The sequence below is a fragment of the Macaca mulatta genome, chromosome 1 (assembly GCF_049350105.2).
Source record: "Macaca mulatta isolate MMU2019108-1 chromosome 1, T2T-MMU8v2.0, whole genome shotgun sequence".
NCBI classification, from domain to species: Eukaryota; Metazoa; Chordata; class Mammalia; order Primates; family Cercopithecidae; genus Macaca; species Macaca mulatta.
Genome location: NC_133406.1, coordinates 146,568,672 through 146,595,690, shown reverse-complemented (window position 1 = coordinate 146,595,690; position 27,019 = coordinate 146,568,672). Strand labels below are relative to the sequence as shown.

Genomic DNA, 27,019 nt, shown 5'->3' with positions numbered 1-27,019 from the left:
TATAAGGACCAAAGCAAGGAATGAGTTCTATTATAAAAACATAAACCATTGGTTCTCAACCTGGCTGCACATAAGAATCCTCTGGGAAGCTTTTAAAATCCTGATGCCCAAGTCTCAGCCCAGAACAATGAAATGAGAATCTCTGTGGGTGGGACATTAGCATCAGTCTCCAGTATTGACCAATGTGAAGCCGGGATTGAGAACCACTGGATTAGTGAGTCTCTTTGGTACACAGCAATTCAGTCATAATTGTTTACCTGCAAAACAGAATTCAATGATGATGAAGGGGTATCATTCAATCAATACAAACATTCATTCTTCAACACATACATTTACAGAGGGTCTCCTTTATGGCTGGCACTGTGCTAGGTGTTGGGGACAGCATTAAACAAGACAGAAGTGGTCTGTTCTCATGAAGCTAATAATATTCTGGAGGAAGAATATTATTAGACAAAAAGTAATGACCATAAGTACTGGTAATTCCCAGTTCATTTTTCTAGATAAGGGAAATAAATGTTCATTTGATATATATTCTCTGTGGGCTCAAGGTGTACCAAGGCTAAGGGCATAATAAATTAGACAAGGTCTTGCTCTTATGGAGGAATCCAACCTATATAAACAAGAAAATGAGGTAACATCCAAGTTGTAAGCAGGCTAAAGAACATAAAACAGGATGAACTGACAAAAGATGACTATGGGGGTGGAGGGCTACTTTACATTAGGGTGGACTGGAAGGCCTCTCTGAAAAGGTAACAATGACATGAGACCTGAAAAAAGGGAAGAGAAGGAACCAGTCAAAAAAAGGTCTGAAGGGGGGTTCCAGGCAGGGGATCTGGCAAATGCAAAAGTCTTGCTGTAGGAACAAGTGGTGGATGGAGACTAAACCCAAGTCTCCAGTCTCTGGTTCCCATGTTTTCTCCACTTGGAAATGTTTCTGTCTCAATGTCCCTAGTCATTATATACTTCTTATGTCATTATATACTTCTTAAAAAATAAAATGGTATGACTCAGAACCTAGGCTTTGGAGGCAGGTATCTACACGTTCAAGTCTCTACTCTGCCACTGACTTACTAGCTGTATGGCCTGGGACAAGTTACTCAACCTCTCTGTTTCTCATTTTAAAAAATGACTTAACAGCTATTTCATAAGATTGTTGTAAAAATTAAAAGTGATTGTGTATACAAAGTTCTAGAAATACTGCAAGTACTTAGTAAATAGCAGGTCCCCTCTAAGCAGGGCAGGAGCTGCTCTTATCTATCTTGTCAGATAAGAGTCACTGTATCTCTGTTATACTGAGAGTTCACAAAGGAAGTAACTCAGAGTTCACAAATGAAGACTGCAACTGGGAAGGATGGGGAGGGAAACGTTTTAACCTAGAACAATAGATACAAACACACGAAGCCAAGTAGGACATGGACACAGACACACGTACAGGCAAACCAAGTGAGCCTACATGCAGTCTTTAGAATAAAGCCTAAGTGAGACTCTGGCCATCTAACTTCTCTCTACTATGCAGGAAAACAGACACAACGTCCTGACTCAGTCTAATGCCACAGTTTGAAATATACAAAAGTCAAAGACTCTGCATCTTGATATGAAAATCTGAGACTCATGTGACCATCAGGAACAAGAGCAAGCCTGACAAACTCTACCATATGTGCTGCCTTCCTGGGCCTGGTCAGTCGCTGGGTTTTGAAATGCTTGTGAACTGAGGCCCAACTCACTTGCTTTACAATGACGTCTCAGAGAAACTGATGATCTTGCAAGCTGAGGCAGAGATAAGCAGCCCACTTGTTTGGATTTTACTCTTTTATTTCTGAAACGGGATATTTTCAAGTTTAACTCATAATGGTTATCTGATGTGGGCTTTAAGAACTTTTCATTATATTTTAAACTCTGGAAATGTAACCGTCTCGGCTGCCCCATGACAGAGAATTTACAACTTGGATCTGTAGTTTTATATCTTTTCTGGAGAGTCAGATGGAGAGAGGAGATGGAACAACCACACATATTCACTTAAAATGCTCATCCACTTAAAATGAAGTTTTGCTTGGGTTTAGGAATTAAGAGTATCCCTTTATTTTTGAAGTAAACTTATGAAGTCTAGCCAAATGATTCAAGTATGAATAATTCCTCCATGGATCGTATTTCGAGCAACAGTACAGGATTTACCCGATAAGGTTCTGAAGATTAGCATCCATTTGACAAGCAGTTCTTTCTTTGTGAACAGGAGATTTAGACCTTAGTTAGTCATCCTGGAAACGTCAGCCTTCTCAACAGCAGTTTAGAGAAAGTTGGAGTTGGGGTGGTGTGGGAGCTCCTGGCTTGGCAAGGTATTTACGTTACCCTCAATACCCGCTGGCACGCTCGCAGACAAGCGCTTTGCCTGTGGGCTTCCCCGTTGTTATCTGGGTAGCCCCTTCCCACTTGGGCCTGTGTTGAGCTGGGCCCCACCCCCAGCACTGAGGCCTCCCGCAGCCCCCAGGATCTCAACTCAGTCCCAGGCAACACAAGGGAGGCTATCAGCTTCCAAACTGACCTTCCCTCGGCCAATGTACTTTCCTTGGGGAGGTCTGTGTAGCCTTGGGAGATAAAGTCAAGGTTTAAAAGAATCTGAATGCACGGCTCTACTTTCCATCTCAGCTAACAGCTTTAAGCGAAAACAGACATGAGGTTAGGAAAATGGTTTTTCTCCTTTGCACCTTGCTTCAAGCGAGTTAACGCCAACACGAGTTCTCCACCCCAGAAACCCCAACCATGACCCGCCCCACGCAACACGCCGCCTTGCCAGATGCTTCGGAGTCCGCTCAACCTCCTCCCGGACGAGTGTCTACACCTGATTACACCGTTTTAAAGCGGCGGCGCCCTCAGCGGCCCAAGTGGGTAAGGAGAGATGGGCCGTACGATCTATCGGAACCTCCTTCCCACCGTCCCTCCCTTCCTTTGCCTTCCCTCCCCCTCCCCACCGCGACGCAGAGGGAGCGACACAACCAACTATTCATTCTTTCTCAACAAAGGGAGAGAGGGAGGGAGATGTTGTCAACAGTCACAGGGCAGGCTCCTTCGCTTTCTTTGCAAACTTCCCAAGAGATTAACAGAGAAACTCGCCTCCTCGGAGCCTTGGGCTTCCAGCGGAGCGCTCTGGGCCCTCGCATCTCCCCGACCCGGCCGGCTTCTGCGGAGAGGGGCCGGGAGGGACGGGACGGGGTGTCCGGCAGAGCAGCCCCGACGGGCAGGGGGTCGGACGAGGCCAGCGCCCGGGAAGATGCCGCTCGAGTGCCGCCGAGCAAGACGTCTGGCTGCCAATGGCTGAGCGCTCCCCGCCGTGGGCCACGTCCCGGGAGTCGCAGCGCGCTCGGAGAGCCGGGAGAGCGCAAGCCCCGGCCCCACTTCAGTCACCCCCGCCCCCAACGCCAAATCCGCTGGCGGGGGTGGGTGGGGACCAACAAGCGCCGGCTCCCCAGAGCCTAACTTTCTCCAACAAACTTCCTAGCGTGTCCTCACAGGGGCGGGGGAGGCCCAGGCGCCCCGGGAGGAACAGCACCCCGAGGACGCTGGGCGCGCGGCGGAGACTCACCTCCCGGCGCGGCGCTGGGCACTCGGGCTCTCGGGATCTCTGGACCTCCCGCTGGGGCTCAAAGGCGCCGCTCGGCTGGCCTCGCACCGCCCGCGCCGCGGCTGCTCCCGGAGCAGGGGACGCTCATAGTCCGCGGGGCGTGCCCGTTGAGAAGCCCGCGCGCGTCTAGCCCGTGCGCCCCGCAGCCCCGGCTCCAGCCGCCGTCCCGTCCCCTGCCCGGCCAGCAGCAGGCGCAGCTCTGAGCTGGCGGCGCGCGCTCTGGCCCTCAACTGGTGATTTGCCGCTCCGCGGCCCCACCCCGGCGAGCCGATTCGCGCTGCCTTGCGGAACCCCCCGAGACATTTACATTCGGTGACCTCGCCAGGCCCTCCCTCTGCCCGGATTTTAGAGTTTGGCTCTCTTCGTATCTCCCCAAGGAGCCAGTCCTCAAGTATAGCTCGATCACTTCCTTTCTGAAGCTCTCTCCAGAGACAACCTCGTCGAATCCACTCCTCCCCCTGCCCCGCGTTATTTAATTACCCAACAGATCTGCTTTGCTCGTCTGCAGACACCTGGCTGGCTTTCAGTGTGAAGGGCTTTAATGAGACAAAGACCCAGGTAACCACAAATGAACCAGCCACGGAAACAGGCAAATCAATCGCACTCGCATGGACGTATTGAAAGCAAAGCGCGAGTTGGCAGTGGCACTTCAGCACTAGATGGTTTGGTAGGGTGAAAAATCGGAGCCCACTGGAAAAGACTTAACACTATCTTATATCAACACCCATTATAAGTCATAGAAATAGTAGAAGGATGGACAAACTGACCAATGGAATAAAGTCTGAAAACAGATTTACAATATGTGGTCACTTGATTTATGTCAGGTGCTGCTGTGCTGTATTGGGGGTCAGATTGGCTCTGTCTTTCCAGTAAATGATGCTGGATTAACTGAATCCCCCCATCCCCAATCAATTCCAGATAGATTTTTTTTTTTTTTTTTTTTGAGACGGAGTTTCGGTCTTGTTGCCCAAGCTGTTGAGCAATGGCGTGATTTCGGCTCACTGCAACCTCCGCCTCCTGGGTTCAAGCGATTCTCCTGCTTCAGCCTCCGAAGTAACTGGGATTACAGGCGCATGCCACCACGCCCGGCTAATTTTTGTATTTTTAGTAGAGACAGGGGTTCACCATGTTGGTCAGGCTGGTCTCCAACTCCTGACCTCAGGTGATCCACCCACCTTGGCCTCCCAAAGTGCTGGGATTACAGGCGTGAGCCACTATGCCCGACCTAAATCAGGTATTTTAAGCTCAGTGGATCTTTCCATCAAACCACAACCACATTCACATTTGTATCCCCTAGGCCTGGCACACAGTAGATGCTCAATATGTTAATGGTTTAATAGTGGGAGTAATTTAAATATAATTTTTTGACTAGGTAGTGTTTACAGAACCATTGCAGTACGGTTCACAAGCTAAAACTATATAAGGTATCCAGTGAAAAGTTCCCCTCTTACCTCTGTCTCCCATCTACCCAGACCCCCTCCCACTAGAGATAAGTATTGCTATTAATATTGTATGTGCCTACCAGAGTTTCTATGTGTGTGTGTGTGCACGCATGAGTGTATTATTACCCCCTCCCTACACAAAAAGTAACATACTGTACCCATTGTTCTACACCTTGCTTTTTAAAAACCACTTAATACATCTTGGAGATTTTCCTGTATTAGTACAGAGGGACTCTCTTCATTCTTTTTTGCATAGCATTTATTTGAAGAGATGAACCATAATTTACCAGACATTTAGCTTGTTTCCAGTTCTTTCTTGTTACAAACCATACGGCAATAAATACAATGTGCAAGTATTCTGTAAAATAAATTTCCTGAGGTAAAATTGCTGAGTCTGAGGGTATATGCCTTTGTAATTTTGACAAATAATGCCAAATTGCCTTCTATAAGGATTGTACCAATTTCTACTCCCCAGCAATGTAAGAAAATGCCTATTTCTCCACAGCTTGGCCAGAAGGTATTATTAGTAACACCTTCAATTTTTGTCAACTTGATAAGTAAAATATGAATTTTAGTGTAATTTTAATTTACATTTCTTTTATAATAAATGAGGCTGCTTATCTTTTCATGTTTAGTAGACTTTTTTTTTTTCTTTTTTGGAATTTGTATGTCTGTTTTTCTACACATTTGTAGGTCTTTTTCTTATCAATTATCTAGGACTTCTTTCCATATTAGGAAGTTTAGCTCTTTGTGCTATAAGCTTCAAATGTTTTTTCAGTGATAATATTAAAAGCTGTGACATATGCAAAATGCTGTTATTTTTGGAAGCAAGTAGAATTAATTAGAGAAGTGAGAGCCAAGTTGGGGGCACTGATCAGAAGGCTATGGAATCACTTCTTGCCAAATGACAAGGGCTTTCTCTAAGCTGGTGGGAATAGAGGTAAAAGTTATTACAAAGAAATAATTGACAAGAGTAATTAATTAGCTCGAGGCACTGTGGTGCATGCCTGTAGTACCAGCTACTTGGGAGGCTGAGGCAGACGATCACTTGAGCCAGGAACTTGAGGCTGAGTGTGCTGATTGAGCCTGTGCATAGCCACTGCACTCCAGCCTGGGCAATACAGTGAGCCCCCATTACAAAAAAAAAAGTTAATAATTAGCAATGATAACAATTACAGCAACATTTGCTATACTTGGTTTGGAAGTAACTACATGCCAACTACTATGCTAAGTGCTTTACAAGCTTTAAGCCATGAACCGATACTTGCCCCATTTCACAAATAAGAAAAGTGACTTTACCAATTAAGAAACTTACTCAAGTTCAAATGACATTTAAATGGCAGAACCAAAGCTAACCCAAGTCTGTCTGACCCCTGCTGCTGGACAGAGTAGAGGAGAATGATCAAAGGTCTTCAGTCAGATTGCCTGAGTAACTGCCTGGCTTGGTGACAGATGTCAAAGCTAGAGAACAGCTGCCTTTGGCTGGAGGGACAAACTCAGTTTTAGGCACACTGAGCATTTTTCAGAGCTCATTCTTGTCCATGACCACTCTTGCTATAGTGTCTCTGTGAGTCAAAGAGGGTAGTATCCCTATTTTACTGGTGAGAAGACTCAGGTACCACAAACTAAATAACCAGGTGTTCTATTCCCTAGGAAACCTTCCCTGACACCCAGCATAGGTCAGGTTTCCCAGTTATATGTGCCTTACAGCACCCTCTCCTACCTGGAATTTGTCACAGCTGGTAATTATTCATTTCTGTTATTGCTGTTGAATACCTGTTGCTCTATAGACTCTAAGATCTATATTTGTTTGTTTTGTTCTTAGTTTGGGGCCTGGCACTCAGTACTTATTGAATGAATGAACTCCTTTGGCTTTTCACCTTTAAATTACATCATAAAGCTCCCCATAGGCTAAATAAATATAATCCCCTGGATGTTAGTCATGCTATAAACAATTTTAGAATTCAAATTTCTTCAAGTCCACAACCAGGCTTCACTTAAACTTTTATTTTATTTTTATTTATTTATTTTTTTGAGATGGAGTCTCGCTCCGTCACCCAGGCTGGAGTGCAGTGGCATGATCTCAGCTAATTGCAAACTCCACCTCCTGGGTTCAAAGGATTCTCCCGCCTTAGCCTCCCAAGTAGCTGGAACTACAGGCAATTGCCACAATGCCAGGCTAATTTTTGTATTTTTGTAGAGATGGGGTTTCGCCATGTTGGCCAGGCTGGTCTTGAACTCCTGACCTCAAATGATCCACCCACCCCAGCCTCCCAAAGTGCTGAGATTACAGGCGTGAGCTATCATGCCCAGCCACACTTAAATTTTTAAATATCGAAACCCTGGGTTCCTTTGCCAAAGAGACACATGAACGGACAACATAATAATGACTTCTGAGAAGCACAAGAGGCTTTGTCAGGGAGCACTCCACCTGGAGTTGATCCCTTCCTGCCACAAAGTAATCGGTTGAGTCCCATCCCATAACACACTAGTTAACAGGCAGCTGGGGTATGCATTAGATGAACTGCACTTTAACAAGGAACAATCCCTAAAGTTCTTGCTTTGCCAAGCCCTAACAGTAACAGGTAAGGAATAACAAGTGCTTAAACTATCACCAAGGAACACCAATCAGAAAAGCTGAACTTAAACAATTGCAGAAAGAAAGATTGAGAATTCCCTGAAGTTAATATATCATAACTACTGATACAAAGAGCTGGCCACACTGATATGAACCAGAGAGGCAAAATTCTGCAATAATTTCAGAAGCCTTACCCCCTAGGTGCCTACCCCTGAAGAGCTAGCCATGAACTTGGTGTCCAGTCTACTAGGCGGGGAAGTCAACTCAGCTTCCAAAAGGCCTGTGTGATAGCTGCATACTTACTATCACGTTGGCCAGAGAAATCATTGTCTGAGGACTATGGCTTACTAATCCTCAGTAAATACTATTGAATAAATAGTGACAGAGTGAAAAAAAGATGAACTTCTTGACAACACAGGCTCATTTTCTATACAAAGTACACCTCAACCTGATTGTCTATATTTGAACCACCCATTTCAAGACTTACTCTTATCACCAAACTCTGGACCCTGTTTCCCATTTACATCCTCAGTCTAATTACTAGCCTTTTTTTTTTTTTCACTAATTAGCTTCTTAATTCAACAATTCAAAGAAATACATCAGAACATCTCTGGATAGGAATTCCAGATGATTTAATTTCCTTATTTACACAGCTTTCCTTTGCAGTTTTTCCTTACAGTAAGTGTGTGTGTGTGTGTGTGTGTATGGGTTTTTTTTTATTTTTATTTTTTGAGATGGAGTCTCGCTCTGTCGCCCAGGCTGGAGTGCAGTGGTGTGATCTCGGCTCACTGCAAGCTCCATCTCCTGGGTTCACGCCATTCTCCTGCCTCAGCTTCCCAAGTAACTGGGACTACAGGCACCCGCCACCACGCCTGGCTAATTTTTTGTATTTTTAGTAAAGGCGGGGTTTCACCATGTTAGCCAGGATGGTCTTGGTCTCCTGACCTCGTGATCCGCTTGCCTCAGCCTCCCAAAGTGCTGGGATTACAGGCATGAGCCACCGCGCCCAGCCATATGTATGTATGTTTGTTTATTTTTTATTTATTTATTTATTTATTTATTTATTTATTTATTTATTTATTTTTGAGACAGACTCTCACTCTTTCGGCCAGGCTGGAGTGCAGTGGAGCCATCACAGCTCCCTGCAGCCTCCATCTTCTGGGTTCAAGCAATTCTCCTGCCTCAGCCTCCTGAATAGCTGGGATTACAGGCGTATGCCACCACACCTGGCTTGGTTTTGTTTGTTTTATTTTTTGTTTTGTATTTTTAGTAGAGACAGGGTTTCACCATGTTGGCCAGGCTGCTCTCAAACTCCTGACCTCAGGTGATCTGCCCACCTTGGCCTCCCAAAGTGCTGGGATTACAAGTGTGAGCTACCATGCCTGGCCAGCATATATTATTTTTATCATGTAAAATGTTACTTAAAAACAAATTCAAAAACATATTTTAAAAATATAAACAAAGTTTTAAAAATTCATTGAGCATCTACCATATGGAAACCATCACTAGCCCTGGGAGGTATGAAGGTAACCACATTACCAGGACTTTCATCCCACCAGGGAACATGGCATGGATCTGGAGTGAGTGAAGGATGGGCTGCAGCAGAGCTCCCAGTGCTGTGGGAACACAGAGAAGGCAGAGATTAAAAGTGTTGGGGGCTGGGCACAGTGACTGACGCCTATAATCCCAGCACTTTGGGAGGTCGGGGAGGTCGAGGCCAGTGGATCACGTGAGGTCAGGGGTTCGAGACTAGCCTGGCCAACATGGTGAAATCTGCCTCTACTAAAAATACAAAAATTAGTGCTGGCTTTGGCAGCACATATACTAAAAAAAAAAACATACAAAAATTAGCCGGGTGTGGTGGCATGTGTCTGTAGTCCCAGCTACTCAGGAGGCTGAGGCAGGAGAATCACTTGAACCTGGGAGACGGAGGTTGCAGTGAGCCAAGATCGCACCATTGCATTCCAGCCTAGGCAAGAAGAGCAAAACTACATCTCAAAAAAAAAAAAAAAAAAAAAAGTGCTGGGGACAGACTGTTGATTTTAGAGATGCCTGTAGAAATAAAGGAGAGGGAGGAGTTGTAGGGAGGCAGGGAGCTTGATTATGGAAATGAAGAGAAAGGAAACAAATGTGTGTAAAACCTGGTGGCAATGGCCACCTGACTGCCTTCTTGAGTTATGACCGGAAAGGGCTTCATTTAGATGCTTTGGGCTACCCCAGGGTTGGGGGTGGGTGGTGATGATGAGCTGTGCACCTCGTTCTAGCACAGGAGGAATGCAGATAGTTGAGGGAAATGCAGGGAACAGAAAGCATTTATGCTTCAACAGCTCCTCTATACAAAAGGAGCCAGACTGAGAGAAAAACCTGACTTCCTTAGATGTACCAACTCAATCTCTGAGAGCAAAGTCAGCCTTCCAGGGCTTCACTCTCCTGTACATATTAAGATAAACAACCTAAAATGCTCATGGCAGCATCATTTACAGATAATCTGTAGAGGAATGATTTAATTACAGCACATCTATACCTGGCATGCACTCTGCAGCTGATAAGAATGAAGTAATTCCATAGGTACTGACAGCAAGACAGCTGTGATAAAATGTTAGGTGAAAAATACAAGTTGCCCTTTTCATGTGCAAATAACAGACGTCTGTAATTGTGTGCATTTGTGTGGGATTATGTACAAACATCTTGAAGAACTTCCTCCCATCAAACTGAGAAGTGAAGTTGACTGGTGAGCACAAAGGGATGCTCCTTTTCTTTCATGTGGTTCTAAACTGAGCTTTTTTCTGATTATCACTGATTGCTTTTATTTTGTTTTATAATTTACATAGTGCTTACTATGTGCCTCGTACTATTCTAAGAGCCCTACATACATTAACTCATTTGATTTTGACAATAATCTTATGAGGTGGCACTGTTCTTTTCCCCTTTTACAGATGAGGGCATGGTCCTTGCCCAGGTCATATAGCAATATGTGAAGGAACTGAGCTCTGAACCCAGGCCATCTGGTTCAGACTTTGTGCTCTTAATCACTAGGGTTCAGTGCCTCCAAAAGATTAAATAAACAAATAACACTGTTTTTAGAATCGGACACATCTGCATTTAAATCCCAGATTTTGCAAATTAGCTGTGCAGTTCCTAGCAAGTGTCTGACTTCTAGATCAGTTTTCTCATATGAAAGATGAGGATAATAGTTACGTACCTCATGATGCTGTTGTGAAAACTCCAGAAAATATGTTTAGTGCCAGGCACTTAGTGAGCACTTGATAAATGTAGACTATTTTAACTATTAAGATTAAACTACTAGCCCTTTAATGTATATTAGTTTTCTAGGCCATTTTCTTGACAGGCTGCCTGACATTATTGGGTGCTTCAAGGGTAAGTGGAAAGGGGGAACTTGGGAAAAAGGGGGAATCTGACTGAAAAAGTAGAAAATGCTAAATTAACACTACTGTTTCACAGTTTTGCCTAAACCCAGTCCAATTAAGCCAATAAGATTAATAATATGTGTATGAGTTTTAGAGTCATTCTGGGGTAAAATATCATTATACTCAGGAGGAGAATATGGAGCCTCAGGGATTGCCAAAGGCCACTAAGCAAATTACATAGCAGAGCCAGGACTGAAAGTGAGACGTTCTAATTCCACATCCCATCCTCTTTCCACAACACCCACTTCCTGAGCCAGTGTGGGGCTATCAGGGTTGGGAAGTGGTGACTTCAGCCTCTCAGAAGGAAAGCATTATAGAAATGATAGTGGTAATGGTCCCACAGCGGGGACAGCCTCCCATTACTTCACAGGCTGCTGTTGCTGAGTGAGGAAAATGGTCTCCCCTGCACTTCAGAGCTAAATCAAAGCAGGGGCAAGTATGACAGACACACCCCTTCCCTGTGGGGTACACGCAGCCCGGCGTCAGATTACTGTCCCTTTCTCTAGGCTATTTAGGGTGCTTATTTTTACAGGAGTTATTCTACAAACAGGACACAATCCACCCCGCAAGAGACAGGTGGCCTGGGCAGGCAGGTGGCTGCCAGTGGGTGGTGGGAGGGGCCAGAGTGGAGCCTTGGTCCTTGCTCCCAGCTCAGCAGCCTCCTGCTTGTGCCTGTTACTTCCTCATTTTCCTCCCAGGAGCAGAGGGGGCAGGCAGAGCCCAGGAAAGGATGTCCATGTATGAGGCTCTGACCAGCAGCCCATTTTTCAGGCTCAGTCGATCCCTGCAAAGTAAGGGTCATTACCCCATTCTCCAGGAAAAAAAAAAAAAATGGTGTGGAATGGCACAGTGAGTCAAATGGAAATGGATAGGAAAGACCCAGAGTTCTCAGGCTTTTTTCCAATAAGACAAGAATATGTACAATTCACTCTTATGTGGGTGGTGGAGGTGTATGAACCCACACTGTTCTCTTTCCCTCAAGAGACCTTTTGCTGCTAAAATGTGGACAACTCTTAAAGCTGGAGTCCGTTACACTATTCTCTCTACTTTTGCGTATGGTTGAAAATGCCATGATGAAAAGTTAAATAATGTTTCTAAAATCTCTTTGGAATGCAAGTGAGTGAAAGTGGTGCTATGGTAAAGACAATCTAGGGTTGGCCAGTTTGATTTTTAAATAAATGATTTATAACTGACACTGCATTATTAGGAATGAAGTCCTTGCCGCACAGCTCAGTGTCCAGTGCAAGAGCAGTTGGCACAGCAAGCTGGAGGGCTGCAAGAGGCTGTCGGGTTGGCCCTTTCCTCTCTGGTTCTTTCCTCACAGGAACTCCCCTCCCCAGTGCACACGCAGCTGCTGTGGGGCACTCCTCTTGTGTGGTAACCATTTGGAACTGCTTTTAATGGTGCTGTTGACTGAGGTTTCCAAATGGTAAGAATAATTTCCAGATAGTAACACAGTCAAGCATAAGGAGTCACACAAGAATTGGCCTAGGTGTCTGCAAAGAGGGACAGAGCACCAAAGGTTCTGATGGAGGAAACACAACCTTAAATATGAATCATAACAGCTATGCTTACCAGCCCAGGGCTAAGAACTCTGCGTACATCATCTGAGTTAATCCTTTCAGCAACCCAGAGAGGTGGGGGTTATTAAGCCCTTTTTATAGATGAGAAAATGGAAGCACAAAAAGGCAGAGTAACCAGCCAAGTTCACAGAGCTGGGATGTGGAGCTCCCTAAACTGGCCTCCCTGTCTCCACTGCCCGCTTCACCTCCCAGTGTGAACCCTTGTTCCTCAGAGTGAGTGGGAGAGTTTGGTGTTGATTGCTTGAGCGTGGTGTGGAATGGCACAGTGAGTCTTAAGAGAAGCAAGCAAGCTGGGTTAGGTAAACTTAGCCCAGTGCCTGGCACTTGCTAGGCATTCCATAGATATTTGAGATTTGGACTTTTGAACAGAGTTTCAGACATAAGGTCAGGGTGTGTGGGGGTCTCAAGCAGGTCAGGAATCAGTCAAGCCTCTACATACATTTGAATTTTCTCCACGGCAGGAACCCACACTGAAGGTTCACAGGTGTGACCCTGGAGTCCTAGCCCTGTCCTGGGGCTGTGGAGCAGCTGCCTCTCCAATGCCCAGGGTTTGTCATAAATGCTGAATCTCAGCCCCACCCCAAGGCACTGACTCAGAACCCACATTTTAACAAGCCTCCTGGTGACCTGTGTGAGAGGCACTGCTCCAGCTCAACAACCCTCCTTCAAGGGAGCAAGCGAGCAGTCATCCCCCCACCCAGTACAGAGGAAATTTCTTTTTCCTGTGCTAGGCTTAGGGAATAGCACTTTGAGGGGCTAACTCCTGGTGCTGACCTAACCTCCTCCTCACAAAACCTTTCATACAGCTGTGGGAGGCAAACTTCTCAGTTGTCAGCATTTCCAGGAAGAGCGAACCCCTTGAGTGATCTCCATGTGACCTCGTCTGTCTCAGGTTCATGAACATGAAGGTGAGAGCAGCTTTTCCTCACAGCATGACCAGGCAGTGACAAACACACCACATGGAAGGAAATGAGTGAACAATCCTCGCATATTCTGAAGTGAGTCATTGGCCTTTCTTGTGGACTGGGTACTGGATGATTAAATTTCTGGTTTCTGTTTCTTATTTCAGAATATATTGATAATGAACATATAGTGTCCCCCAAAGTGCAAGGTGCTGGGGACAACAGATCAACACTTTATACAAAAATAATATTATACTGTTACCACCTTGGTAACACAGTAAAAATAGGGACAGGTAAGATGCCTCTGTAAACACGGACTGCTGTGATTTTGGTGACTAGTAGGAGCAGAAACTCAAGAGTAGCTCCAGGGACGCTCACCTCCTGTGCTTCTCTCCCACTGTCCATCTCCCATCTTCTCTGGGCTCTCAGTGTGGAGTGGAGCTTATAGTGGTCTCCACCACCAAGGCTCTGCCTCTTGCTCAAGGCCCTGAGCACCTACTCTTGGCACTCTATGTGCTTTGCCCACTTAATCCTCATGACAGCTCTTCGAGGCAGGTATTATTATCCCTATTTTATAGATGAGGAAATTGAGGCTCATAGAGAAGCTACGTTGCCCAAGGTTGCATGTCTAGAAAGTATCAGAGGATGAGAATACAGATCTGACCAGGATTCTAAAGCCTGTGTCATTCCCTCCACACCTGGGTTGCTTCAGCCTCACCTGGCTCCTGGGGGAATTTCTGGTGAGGGATGCTCACAGAGCGCAAGGTGGGGAGCTCCCCTGGCATGTGGAAATCACATCACACTGGTGGCTGGCAACTCCACTTCCATGTCAATCTGGTCCCTGCTCTGGGATCCTGAGATGCCCTGCATGAATCACCAAGGGACAAAAAGAGGACTTTTCAGGGACTGATGCCCTCCCAGCCACCATGGGACCCCCAGCTACTGTGACTGAGCCCAGTCATGACCCCAGAGTTCTTCACATCACATCATTCTTGCTCAGCATCCAAAATGTGAGTCCCCTGGGCAAGAATTCTCTTCTCCACTCCACTCTCCATAGCTCTCTTGGTCCCTTCCTCTTTCTTCTCCCTACCCCTTTCTTTTCCAAACCTCTCATCCATTCTTCTCTATAGTCCCCTTCTCCATACTTGGAGGCCTATGCCTAATATCAACCTTCTCCAACTTTCCTGATCATTAGAATCACCTGATCATCAGAATCATGCACATCCCCCAGCTCCTGTCCCAGAGGTCTGAATTGGAGAGACCCAAGTGAAACCTTGAGGCCAATGTTTAACAAAAGCCCATGTGTCCTTATGATCAAACACATTTAGGAAACCCCGAACCACACTCCTCCTGTTGTAATCCACCAAACACTGTTCCTAATTCACCCTGGAAATGGCTGGGGTCCTCAAAGCCACCCACTCCTGTTCTGTGACAGCACCTCCAATGCTCCAGCCTCAAAGTAAAATGACCTCCCAACTCCAATCACCTTCACCTGTGCTCCACCTCAGCCTACACTCTGCCCCACCTGGGTCTCGTTATTCCCTGGGACTGCTCCTCCCCTGACATCTTCACGCCAGTAGCCTCTTTCTGCCCACATTCCCCTCACCCTCCCACATTCCTCCTCCCTGACCCCTGGCCCTTGAGCATAATCCTTTCATGCATCGACATCATTCTGGTCTATCAGGCACCTCCTGGGCTTCCTTCTTCCTTCCCTGCCCACCCATGGTTAATCACATGAGCTAGTTTGTTGTCAGTCTGGACCCATATCCTTCTGTTGTACTTCCTGAGGAATGCTCAGATTAATTCATTCCATCTTCTCTGAGATCTTCAGAGAAACCCCACAACCCTGTAGGTCCACCCCACCACAAATCTAGGGTAAGCTCAACTTCATCTAGAATTAGAGCCCATGAGGCCATCAGGCTCCAACTCCCACTCCTTTTCCCCCTACAATGGAACTGACATGGTCATCCTCTTGTAGGATGTCATCCTCTCCATCTGTCTCTTCACTGTGATCCTGTGGTTCAGTAGAAACCCACCCAGTATGTTCTTGCTGTCATCCATCCCATTCCTATCCCACTCTATTAATCACCCTCTTTCTCTCTATCTTTAACGCCTCCCTCTCAACTGGCTGTTCCAGCTCAGCCAATGAAGCTGCTCAAGTTTCCCTTGCCCTGAATAGCTTGCTTGATTTTATGCCCCTATCTACCATCTTTATCCAATCTCCTGTCTTCCTTTCACCAAAGGCTCTGTAATTCTCTGCAGTCACCCCTGCCTCAGCCCCTCGTCTGAAATTGTTCTCCCTGAGGTTGATAATGACTTCCTCAGTGCAGGATCCTGTGGACAGGATTTAGAACTTGTGTTACTTGGCTTTTTTGCTATATTTGACATTGTTGACTGCTTCCTCTTTCGTGAATCTTTCAGCTCTTGTGACCTCTGAGACACTGTTTTCTCCCGACTCTTTTGCTACCTCTCTGACAGTTTCCAGCCTGTCTTTCTGTGTGTCCTCTTTCCCCAGCCACCTTGAAAATGGGCGTATCCAGGTCCTGCACTTGGTCTACTCTGCCTGGTCATCACACACACTTCCACAGTATAATGCAATCTGCTACTGCTTCTCTCTCTCTCCCTTTTTTCTCTTGAGACAGGGTCTTGCTTTGTCACCCAGGCTGGAGCACAGTGGCGAAATCAAAGCTCATTGCAGCCTTGACCTCCCCTGCTCAAGCAGCCTTAACCTCCCAAGTAGTTGGAATTACAGGCATGAGCCACTGTGCCCAGCTCTGTGTCTTTAGCTTAGTTTTCACATCCAAATGGTTTGCTAAACGCTGATTATGGGACAGACAGTTTAAAATTTGCACACTCCACAGCCAGCTCCCTCTTCTCTTGAATTCCCAAATATTAGGATGGCATCTCCATCCAGCTATTGCCCAAGCTGGAACCCTGGGAACCACCCTGGGTCCCAGTCTCTCTCCATTTCCACCCACACACAAATAACACACAGCCAATCTCTCACCAAGGCCTGGGGACTTTATCCCTAAGGAATCCTCAAAGTCATGCCCTCCTCTCCTTCCCCCACCACCACTCTGGCCCAGGGTCCCCTCCTCTCTCGCCTGGACTCTCCATTGCTTCCCAGCTGGTTTCCCTCCCTCCCATCCTGCCCTTCTCCAGTCTGTCTTCCACTCAGGCCCCAGAGTGATGTTTCTGAAAGGCAAGCTTGATCCATCTCTCCACCACTTAAAGCCCTTCAAGAGTTCTTGCCACCCATAAGTGGAAATCCAAATTCCTCAGGATGCTTCCCCTGAACTCACCCTTTATTTGGTGCCTCCATGCCATTGCTCCTATAGTTTCTTTCATTCTTTATCTAACCAGCCGTCCCTTGCCCAGGCATTGTGTCCCCAGCAACTTCTTTTTTGGCTCTAGGTTGGCACTTCTCAAGCATATTCCTGTGTCACTTTCCACTTACCAGATTATATGGTAAATCCAGCTTTTAGCTGTGGAGAGAAAGTTTGAGGACTGTTTTAAGGTGTTACAGCCTCCCCCAGCCCTGATTGTTACCTCAGTGACTGGCAGCTGGCGTCTCTGTGCACCCACAAATGTGTCTGAAGCCAGCCCTCCCCTCCTCCCTCAGTCTCTCATAGTGAAGCGGCAGGACCACCCAGGTACAGCGCACCTCAAGCTCTGCCCCTCAAAGGGAGTGGCCTCTCCTGGCTATTGGCAAAGCTACCAGAAACTTGGCTTCAGACCATTCACGTCTAAACAGGTGGTCCAGATATTCTGGCAGGGATGTGGATGTGAGTTTAAAAGGGGCAGAGATGGAATCATAAAATGCCATGTTTTTGGACTACCCTGAACCCTAAGGGCCAGGCCAGTTGTGAGGGGATAGTTCAGCCGGGAGGGAGGGTGTAGCCCACTTACCTGCCCGCCTCAGGCATCCTGAGATGCCAGAGCAGGCACCCAGGGTGCTGTTTATAAGACAGCCTACATGCCCTACTGGGAGGAAAGGTGAAGAGGCCGAGACTGATACTGGAGGCCCCAGGACTTGGGGATGCACTCTCTTGAACAATCTTGGGGGCACTGCCCTCAGCCTTGGATAGGTGGGGGATTCTCACTACTATAGCAGATGGGGAGACCTTCACCTGGGCCTGTAGTGCTGAATGATGCTAGAGAGAATACTATACAGTTGGACTCTGTGGCATCCTTCAAGTGTCCTCTGACCCAGCCCTGGAATGGATCACAAGCCCCTTCAAAGAGAGGGCTAGGCCGGGCATGGTGGCTCATGCCTGTAATCACAGCAGTTTGGGAGGCCGAGGCGGCGGATCATCTGAGGTCAGGAGTTTAACACCAGCTTGTCCAACATGGAGAAAACCTGTCGCTACTAAAAATACAAAATAAGCCGGGTGTGGTGGCACATGCCTGTTAATCCCCGCTACTCAGGAGGCTGAGGCAGAAGAATCGCTTGAACCCGGGAGGCAGAGGTTGCAGTGAGCCAAGATCATGCCTTTGCACTCCAGCCTAGGCAACAAGAGCAAAACTCTGTCTCAAAACAAAAACAAAAACAAAAACAAAAACAAAAACAAAACAAAGAGAGGGCTAGAAAATCTGACACATCCAGGCTACCTTCTGCGTCTTACTGAAAGCCAGCTCTGCTCATGGGAAGGGCTACGGTGGAGGCGGGGGCAGCAAGTTCAGAGGAGGCAGCAGCAGAAGCAGTATGGCCAGTCCTGACCACTGAAGCAGAGCATGAGAAGCAGACAAGGCAGCTCAGCCAAAGGGGCAACTCGGGGCTGAAATCTAGTCTATGCACCTGTATCACAAGGTGTGTGTCCTGGTGCAGGACTGCATTTGCTGGGGCAAGGGGATGCCTATTTCTAATCTGCAAAAAGGCACCATTTTGGATTGTCACAACCTTGAGAGATAAGACACTGGTAGCAGCCATGAGAAAGTTTAGGAGAACATAAGAGGAACCCAGGATCTGGCAGAAGATGACAAGGGCTTTGGGAGCCCCAGGGACCTTACTGTGTGAGGGCTTAGAATTTCAGCCCATTGAGATGTTTCCCAGGCCCGTGACTGTGCCCTACTCCTCCTTTAATCCCTTCAGGACCATCCCACTCCCTCCAAGACTACCCCAACCATAAGGCCTCCATGGCCAGAGGAAAGAAGGCAGTATAATCATGACTGTGGCCCTGGCCACCTAAACTCCAACAACCCATTCCTGAGTGGGGTGGAGGATACCTGATAAAGAGAGGTGTCCTTAGGCTGCCCTGTGACTACCACTGTGCTCAGCCTTTAGCATCAACCTTGGCTGCTAAGCTAAGTCTGTGACCAATCTGTCTGTGGCCTAATGTCAGGTAAAAGGGGGCTGTTGAGTTTTCTCCTTTTGTTTCATTCCTATTTATAGATTCACCTTAACAGCATCCACTACTGACGACAGCTCACAGGTTCTGACCTGCCCAGGAACTTCTAGGAAGATTATAGCCTTGTTCTGAAAGCGAACAGCACACAACACAAGGGAATCGTGCCTCCTGCTTTTTTGGCTTGGTACAGAAGGTGGACAGGCAAGTGGAGTACCCTCTTAGGCACAGACAGGGACGGGATGCAGCGGAGGGGACCTAGCTTTTCTGAACCCCTGCTTTCTGCTGTACATGTATGTTCACATTTAATTCTCCAACAACCCTGTAAAACAAGTGTCATTATCTCCGTTTTACAGATGAAGCAACTGAACCTCAGAGGGAAAAAATAACACTGGTCGGCCATTAAACTGTAGAGATCGAATTTGAATTCTCCCCTCTGTCTGGCTCTGACACATGGGGTTTTCTTAACTCACACTGTGTCACCTGCAAAGTTTTTCCCTTGGCAGGAGAGAAACCCAAAATAGTGAAAAGGAACAGAAAAAGTTTGACGAGTTCTGCTTCGGAACTTGAAGCCAGTCTCCCTACAGTCTTCTTCCTATTCATGCTTCCAAGATGCTATCAGGGAGCCTGGGCCCTGGGGACATTTACACTCCTTGCCTTCCTCACCCCATCCTCAAGGATTTCTATAGGGGTGAAATCATTGCATTAAAGCTGTACCTTGTTGCGGTGGGGGGGCGGGGGTGGTGGATGGGCAGAAGAACTCATGAACTGATCATATACTGGCCTCAGTGATTCTCTCTTCCTCCCAGCCCCATGTCTTGCTTTTAAACTCCAGCAAGGAAGAATCTTCTTTCCCTCCAGCCAGCTTTTCAACCCACTGCTCCACCAAAGCGTTTTCTCTCAGAGAATGATTGCCAAGACCCACCATTTAGTTCATGAGGGAGTGGGGAGGGGCCATAAATAATAATAGCCAAGTTTATTGACTGCTTGTTATGTAATAGCCAAGCACTGTTCCAGAGACATTACATATAGACCCATTTCACACACACACGTGCACACACACACACACACAGTACACATGAGGAAACAGACCCAGAGAGGTTGCCCGCCATTTCCCAGCTCTTATGAAGGGACTTGGACAGCCTGGCTCCCAGATGCTGCCCTGCCTCTCAGAGATCATCTCCCCTGGCTACCCCACCCCACTTTACAGGTAAGGCAATGAGTCCAGGGAGGCAAGGGCCTTGCCTGGCCAGTCAAGGGCAGAGCCAGTTAAGTTGTCAGATCTTCTGACCAAAACCCAGGGCACTTTCCTCCACCCTGGGGGCTCAGCACACCCAAGACTCCAGGAGTATGCCAACTGCACTTCACCCAGTTCAAAGTTTAGATCCTCCCTAATGCTTTAAACTAGAAAATCTTTTTTTTTTTTTTTCTTTCTTTTGAGACAGGGTCTAGCTCTGTTGCTCAGGTTGGAGTGCAGTGGTGTAATCTTGGCTCACTGCAGCCTCCTCCTGCTGAACTCAAGTCATCCTCCCACCTCAGCCTCCTGAATAGCTGGGACCACAGGGGCACACGACTACACCTGGCTAATTTTTGTATTTTTTATAGAGATAGTCTTAAACTCCTAAGCTCAAGAGATCTGCCTGCCTCAGCCTTTCAAAATGCTAGGAATACAGGTATGAGCCACCACGCCTGGCCTAGGAAATCCTTAAATGCCTATTTATTTGGACATGCCACTGGCAGACATCTGCACTGTACTTGAGCATCCCCGATGGGCTCATAGAATACTAACTATAGCTTCCACCTATAGGTTAAACAGAGATTCTGCCCCTCTCCCTTCCTTGGCAGATGGATACAAACAGAAGCCAGGAGGAACAGCAGCACCTCACACATCCAGTAGCACTCTGGCAACGACTCTGAATACTCCCTGCAAGGCTGGCAAATATTTTGATAATCTTTCCCCTACAGGATTCTCCTGTGGAGAACAAATGGACACAGTCGGGAGCCGTCTTTCAGCGGAATTCCACAGGAAGAAACATTTCATCAGTGGAGAGTGTTTTGACTCAGGCCTTTTGGGGAAGGAAGCAGATTGCTCTAAGCTACTGCAGAGGGCAGGGTCCGCCCATGGGCATCTGCCGTCCCCTCAGGACCTAGCACCAAGCAGGGATGTGGGCGCCCTCAGCGGACCTCACCAGGTGGGAGGCAGATGGTGTGGTGTTAAAAGCACAGCCTTCGGGAGCAGCCAAACCTGGGTTTTGAGCAGTGGCTCTGCTGCTCAAAGCTGTGTGAGCTTGGGCAAATTCCTTCACCTCTCTGCTCCTGTTTCCCCACTCTAAAATGGGGTAACAAGAATATTTACCTCTTGGACTGGCCCTTGAGAATTAGACCCAATGATGTCAAAGGAGCATGGAGCACAAGGCCTGCCACACACAGGCACTGAATAACCACAGCGGTCATCGTGAGGTCCCCACTTGCCTTGAAAGGAGCTGTGTGGCTGAGTTCTAGGCTGTCACTGGTTCCCTTATTGAGCTTGCCTTAGGGGGCCCAAGGCCTCCTTCCAACCCAAAACGTGCCTTCAAGAGAGGCAGCGACCAGCCACCCCACATCTCTTCCATTGGAGTGGAAGTCAGGGTTCACCAGGCTGGGGGAGGACATTGATGCCCTCACGTGCATTGGTCTGCTGGGCTGTGAGAAAAGCCCTAAAGATGCCTGGCAGGGGACATCTCTTCACAATGACATATTATTATTTTGAAAAAAGTGAAGCTCAATTAGCAAGCATTTATAAAAAGTGGAAACAAAATGAAGCCACTGGGACAAAAGAAACACTGCACAGACCACCATGTGTGATGGGGGGCCGGGCAGGCCCACAGGGGCCTGTTTTATGTGGTGGCCCACTTTGTCCCCACTCTGCTGGCTTCCCAGCCCTGCCCCTGGGCCTCTCTCTAAGGATGATTCTGTCTCCACTTTTGTTGTCTACGGGCCTTGTGGGACCAGGAGGACTGACCTGGGCCCAGCATTCTCCAGGTGACTCACCAGGCAGGCCATGCGGAAGAGCCACTTCCTGCATCCCTGAGTGGCCAGTCATCCTCCTGGTACCTGCCTTAAGAACATGTGAGCCACCCTCAGGGGCAGGGTGGGACTGGGCTGTGCTCCAGGCATGGGCCCCAAATAGAGAGGGGCTGGGTGAGTGTCGTGGAAGAACCCAGGCCATCCAGGAGCCTGCGGCTTGAGGTGGGGTTGGGGGTGGACACGCTGTTCCTGGTGCTTTCTCCACAAACTAAACCTCACCTTCCTGAAGATATCGATCCACCCACTGGCGCTGTGGGAATGAAATTCTCACAGTGGAAAGTCTCAGGGCCAGCACACCTACCCCTGCACACTTCATGCCCCTAGGCACAGCACACCACTGCAGCAGGCCCCTTCCTAAAGCTGCGCCCCCATGAATACGCCCTGTTCTCATTCTGAGAATCGGGTCTGATGTTATGGGAAGACAATGTGCGCCTAGGCATGGCAGGGAGAGGCAAGTTAGGCACGTCAGAAGGGAGAGTGTTGACAAGAAATCCAAGCACATGGGCCACAGAGGAGTCTTAAAAACAACCTCAGCCCAACTGTCTCCTGACTGTGCCCCCAACTTATCAGCTCAGGTCCAGGTCAGGGGAGGCCCAGGCCGGCCTGGCACAGCCAGCTGAGCCTGGTTCCCAGACCCTGCAGCTGGCTCTGAGCAATGGAAGCAGCAGTGAGTCTGTGTTCATGGAGTTCCTGGGCTCAGGCCCAGGTAGGGGTGAGGATGGGGGTTGGGGGGATGTCCCCTGTCTTCGATTTGACTCTGCTGCTGCAGTCACAGAGCTCTCTCAGAGGCAGACATGAAGCCAAAGCACTTCATTAAGACATGAGGTCAGATAATAGCCCCAGCCCTCTTTGGAAACCGCACACCGCCCAGTGGCATGGAACCGGCCAGGCCCCAGCCCTCCCAGGAGTGCCAGGCATTGTATTTCAGAACAACTGAGCTTCAGCTACTCCCACAGGAAGGAGATGACTTGCTCCCACCTTGTTTTTAATTTCCAGAATACTGCAATCCCCTTAGGAAAACTCATGTTTTCATGATAGAATGGCAGCTGCCCACACATGTCAGAGGCTTCAGACCTGATCCTGGTCAAGCCCAGAGCAGTGGTCTCTGGCCAGCAGATGAACAGCCCAGGGACCAGCGAAGGGAGCCTGCCCTCTGTGGTCCAGGGCTGGCCACCGCGGCCTGTGCTAGGCAGAAGAGCTCACAGGTGTGTCCTGCTTTACTTAACTCAAAGACAGCTGCTCAGAAGTTGCCTGAAATTGGAATTGTGATCAGGCCAGGCCCTCCTTAGGTTTCCAGAGGGACTGCATATCATATGTACTACCCGTGTGGTGAGGGGGTCTCACTTGAAGACATAAAAAATACACTCCAAACAGGAAAACAACTTTTAAAAATTATTGACATTTAACGATCAGCTCTGTATGTGTATTAGGGATTTTTTAAAAGTGAAACACAGCCAGGCACAGTGGCTCACACCTATAATCCCAGTACTTTGGGAGGCTGAAGCAGAAAGATGCTTGAAGCAGTTCAAGACCAGTCTGGGAAACAAAGCAAGACTCTGTCTCTATTTAAAAAATTAGCAGGTGTCGTGGTACACTCCTGAAGTCCTACCTACTCAGGAGGCTAAGGCCAGCGGATTGCTTGAGCCCTGGAGTTGGAGGCTGCAGCGAGCTATAGTTGTGCCACCGCACTCAAGCCTGTGACAGAGCAAAACCCTGTCTCTTTAAAAAAAAACAAAAAAGATACCCCTGCAGGCTTTCAAATTATATATACATATAATGATAATGTACTACATTTATGTTATGTATTTTAGTTTACAGAGTGCTTTTATATGCCCATTCATTTATTTATCCAACAAATCTTTTGAGCCCCACAAAGACCCAGACATTTTCCTAGGCACAGGGAGACACAGTGGTGAGCAAGGTGCATAAGGCCCTCTGCCACTTCTTTTGGCCTTACTGTCTGGTTGGGGGAGGCAGACTGCAAACAACAAATGAATCAGCAAGACAAGTCCAGGGAGTGACAAGTGCCACAAGTCAGGTAATAGCTACAGCTGGACTGTCTAATACAGAAGCCACATGTGGTTATTTACATTTAAGTCTAAATGAATTAAAATTAAGTGAAATTAAACATTGAGTTATTTACACTAGCCACATTTCAAGTGCTGAATAGCCAATGTGGCTCATGGTTAGTGGTATACTGGACATTTCCATCATCACAGAAATTGCCATAGGGTGGCACAGGGCTAGTGAGAGGCTCAGGGCTGATTTGGAATAGGTGGTCAGGGAAAGCCTGTCTGTGGAGGTGCCTTCATGTGGAACCTGAAAATGAGAAGAAAGCAGCAGCTCACAGGCCTGAGTGGGAGTGGGTGTGGGCAGACAGTTTCACTCACTCTAGGGCAAAAGTCCACGTGTAGACTTAAGTTTGGCAAATTTGAGGAACAGAAAGATGTCTGGTGTGACTGGAGTGTAATGAGCTGGGGGTGGGGAAAGTAGAGACGATGAGGTCAAAAGTAATAATAAAAACAGCTGAGATGGCTGTCGGGTGCTCATTACATGCATCTATGAGGTAGGTGCTGCTATTCTCATTTTACAAATAAAAACACAGACACAGAGAAGTAGAGCTACTTGGCCAAAGTCACACAGCTAGTGAGGGACAGAGCTATGATTCCAGCTAGTGCCATAGCCATGGAGCACTTAGCTATTATACTACACTGCACTGCATCTCCAAAGTCAGGGGTGCATTATGAATGCCCTGTGAGGAGTGTGGACCTCATCAGGGTGTGAAAGGAAGTCCCCACAAGTTTTTAGGCAAGAGTGTGACATGATCTATTGCACTTTTTTTTTTTTTTGAGACAGAGTCTTGCTCTGTCACCCAGGCTGGAGTGCAGTGGCACAATCTCGGCTCACTGCAAGCGCCGCCTCCCAGGTTCACGCCATTCTCCTGGCTCAACCTCCCAAGTAGCTGGGACTACAGGTGACTGCCACCACACCCAGCTAATTTTTTTGTATTTTTAGTAGAGATGGTGTTTCACCGTGTTAGCCAGGATGGTCTCGATCTCCTGACCTCGTGATCCGCCCACCTCGACCTCCCAAAGTGCTGGGATTACAGGCGTGAGCCACCACATCTGGCCGATCTATTGCACTTTTAAGTGATCCATCTGTTCATGGTGGGGAGAATAGACGGTAGAAGGCCAAGTCAGGGGACTGCCTCATTATTCGAGGTAATAACATTACTGTGGCTCCAACTAGGACAGCAGCAATTCTTCTTCTTTTTAAAAGCCTATCAGACATTGCACTTTTATTTTTCATGGTTTACTTACTTTCAAGGACTATGGCAGGTAAAACCATGTATCTTTTCTTTTTCCTAAGACAAAAGTACACACACATTCCTAAGAGTTAGTTGCTCCAAAACTCAATAGGTACATACCAGCATGCATTTAGCTGCAGGAAAGCCAGTTTTTGCCAAGCCTTACCCAGTTCTGTATAAAGCATCTTTTCTATACATTGTTATCAAGTTAGGCCAATGATCTTCCTAGAATGGGAGATCTGACTTGAGCTGGTTCTAGCTCCACCCGGGGTCGTTTCCATGTTTAGGAGAAGGGGGTGGAGTCCTGACCCAGGTGGGAACCCAACTTGTGGGGTTTCTGCATGGAAAAGAACTTCACAGGCTGGGTGGTATGTAATCATCTCCATCTCGTGCATTTAGAGTGGCAAGTCTTAGGACTGCAGTGATAATCATGCCTCCCTGGACCAATTTACCCTGTAACATTGACTTTGAATGTGGGGTGTATGTGTTCCAGGCTCCCTTGTAAATGCGGAAATAAAGGAAAACTGACGGACTTCCCAGAGAGAGAGAAGGAATGTTATGTCATATAAACCTACTACCAGCCCTGCAAACAACTGCCAAAGTGCTTCAATAAAATACAACTTCCGACCACCTCCAGCCCTAACACTCCCCTGTCAAATGCCAATTGTTTGTTTAGAACTTCTCCTCCCAGTAGGGTTAAGAGGAGCAAGGTGGCTCACCTGCAGTTTCGCCTCCAGCCACTGCTCCCTTCGCAGGGTCTGTCTGAGATACAAGTCAAGGTCACAACTCTGCATGACCTTGCTCCCAGCACCTGAAACCCTCCCCCCTTTACGGCAGGTTATTCAGCCTCCCTGTGGCTGCCTTTCTTCATCACTGAAATGAGGATAATTATGGTAACCATCATTCTACCTCATAGCGCTGTTGTGAGAATTTAATGAGTCAGAATGAATTAAATGTCAGACAGAACAATTACGGTCAGCTATGATATCATATTGTCATTATTGGAAGGGAGAGTATAGGAAAGGAGGTGGCTGAAGCCAAAGCCCAGTCTCAGGGCTGTGATGAATAAGGATCCCAGAGTCACCCAGAAACAACTACCCTGGAGCTTCTGCAGGTTACTAAGAGGATTCTCACACACTCCAGGCACTGCCCCAGAAGTCACTTTGTAGGCTGGATCAAGACCACGCCACAGCTCCAGCTGCAGTTTCTGCCCTGTACTCTGGGGCAGAGCAGCAGGAGTCCAGGCCACTTCCTACCTTGCCTCTTCCTCCTTTCTCCAGGCAGGCTTGGGTCAGATGCAGCAGCTCCTGTAGTAGAATGCAAAGGAAAGACCTTCCGTTGGGTGTGAGGAAATTACAGTAGCTTCGGGGCAGGCAGAGCCACTTGGGTTCTGCCAGTGGGTGAGTAACTTGGACCTCAGCCTGGTTGGATCCAAGTCTACAGTTCCTCCTGGAGTCACCTTCTCTGGGCTGCAGAGCTCACACCGCCCATCCTGCCCAGATGATTCTTTGCCTGTCGTCTCAGCAGCTCACAATTTAATTGTAAATAACAGTGACTCACAGGACAGCAGTTCCCTTATTTGCCAGGGAAGTCTTATGAAGATTAAGCTATTCTCCCAGGAAAGAAAGGTCTTTACTTTTCAATAGAGGTAGAGAGGGAAGCAAGGAGAGGGCTGTGATTACAGCATAGACTTTGGAGCCAGATCATCTGGGTTTGAATCTGGCTCTATCACTTACAAAGAGGTGTGTCCTG

General features: G+C 47.5%; 1 protein-coding gene across 2 annotated transcripts in view; it reads right to left on the bottom strand.

The window, feature by feature from the left end:
• The window catches only part of BCAR3 (BCAR3 adaptor protein, NSP family member), a 144,561-nt gene extending 117,750 nt beyond the window's left edge, over window positions 1-26,811 (bottom strand). The window contains exon 1 of one of the 2 annotated variants that reach the window (XM_077952882.1): window positions 26,524-26,811. The gene's annotated coding sequence lies outside the window, so the exon portion shown is untranslated. Of the gene's footprint in view, window positions 1-3,577; window positions 3,818-26,523 lie in introns of those variants that run through there. The other variant, XM_001103070.5, reaches the window with a different exon arrangement.
• Window positions 26,812-27,019: the final 208 nt, after the last annotated feature.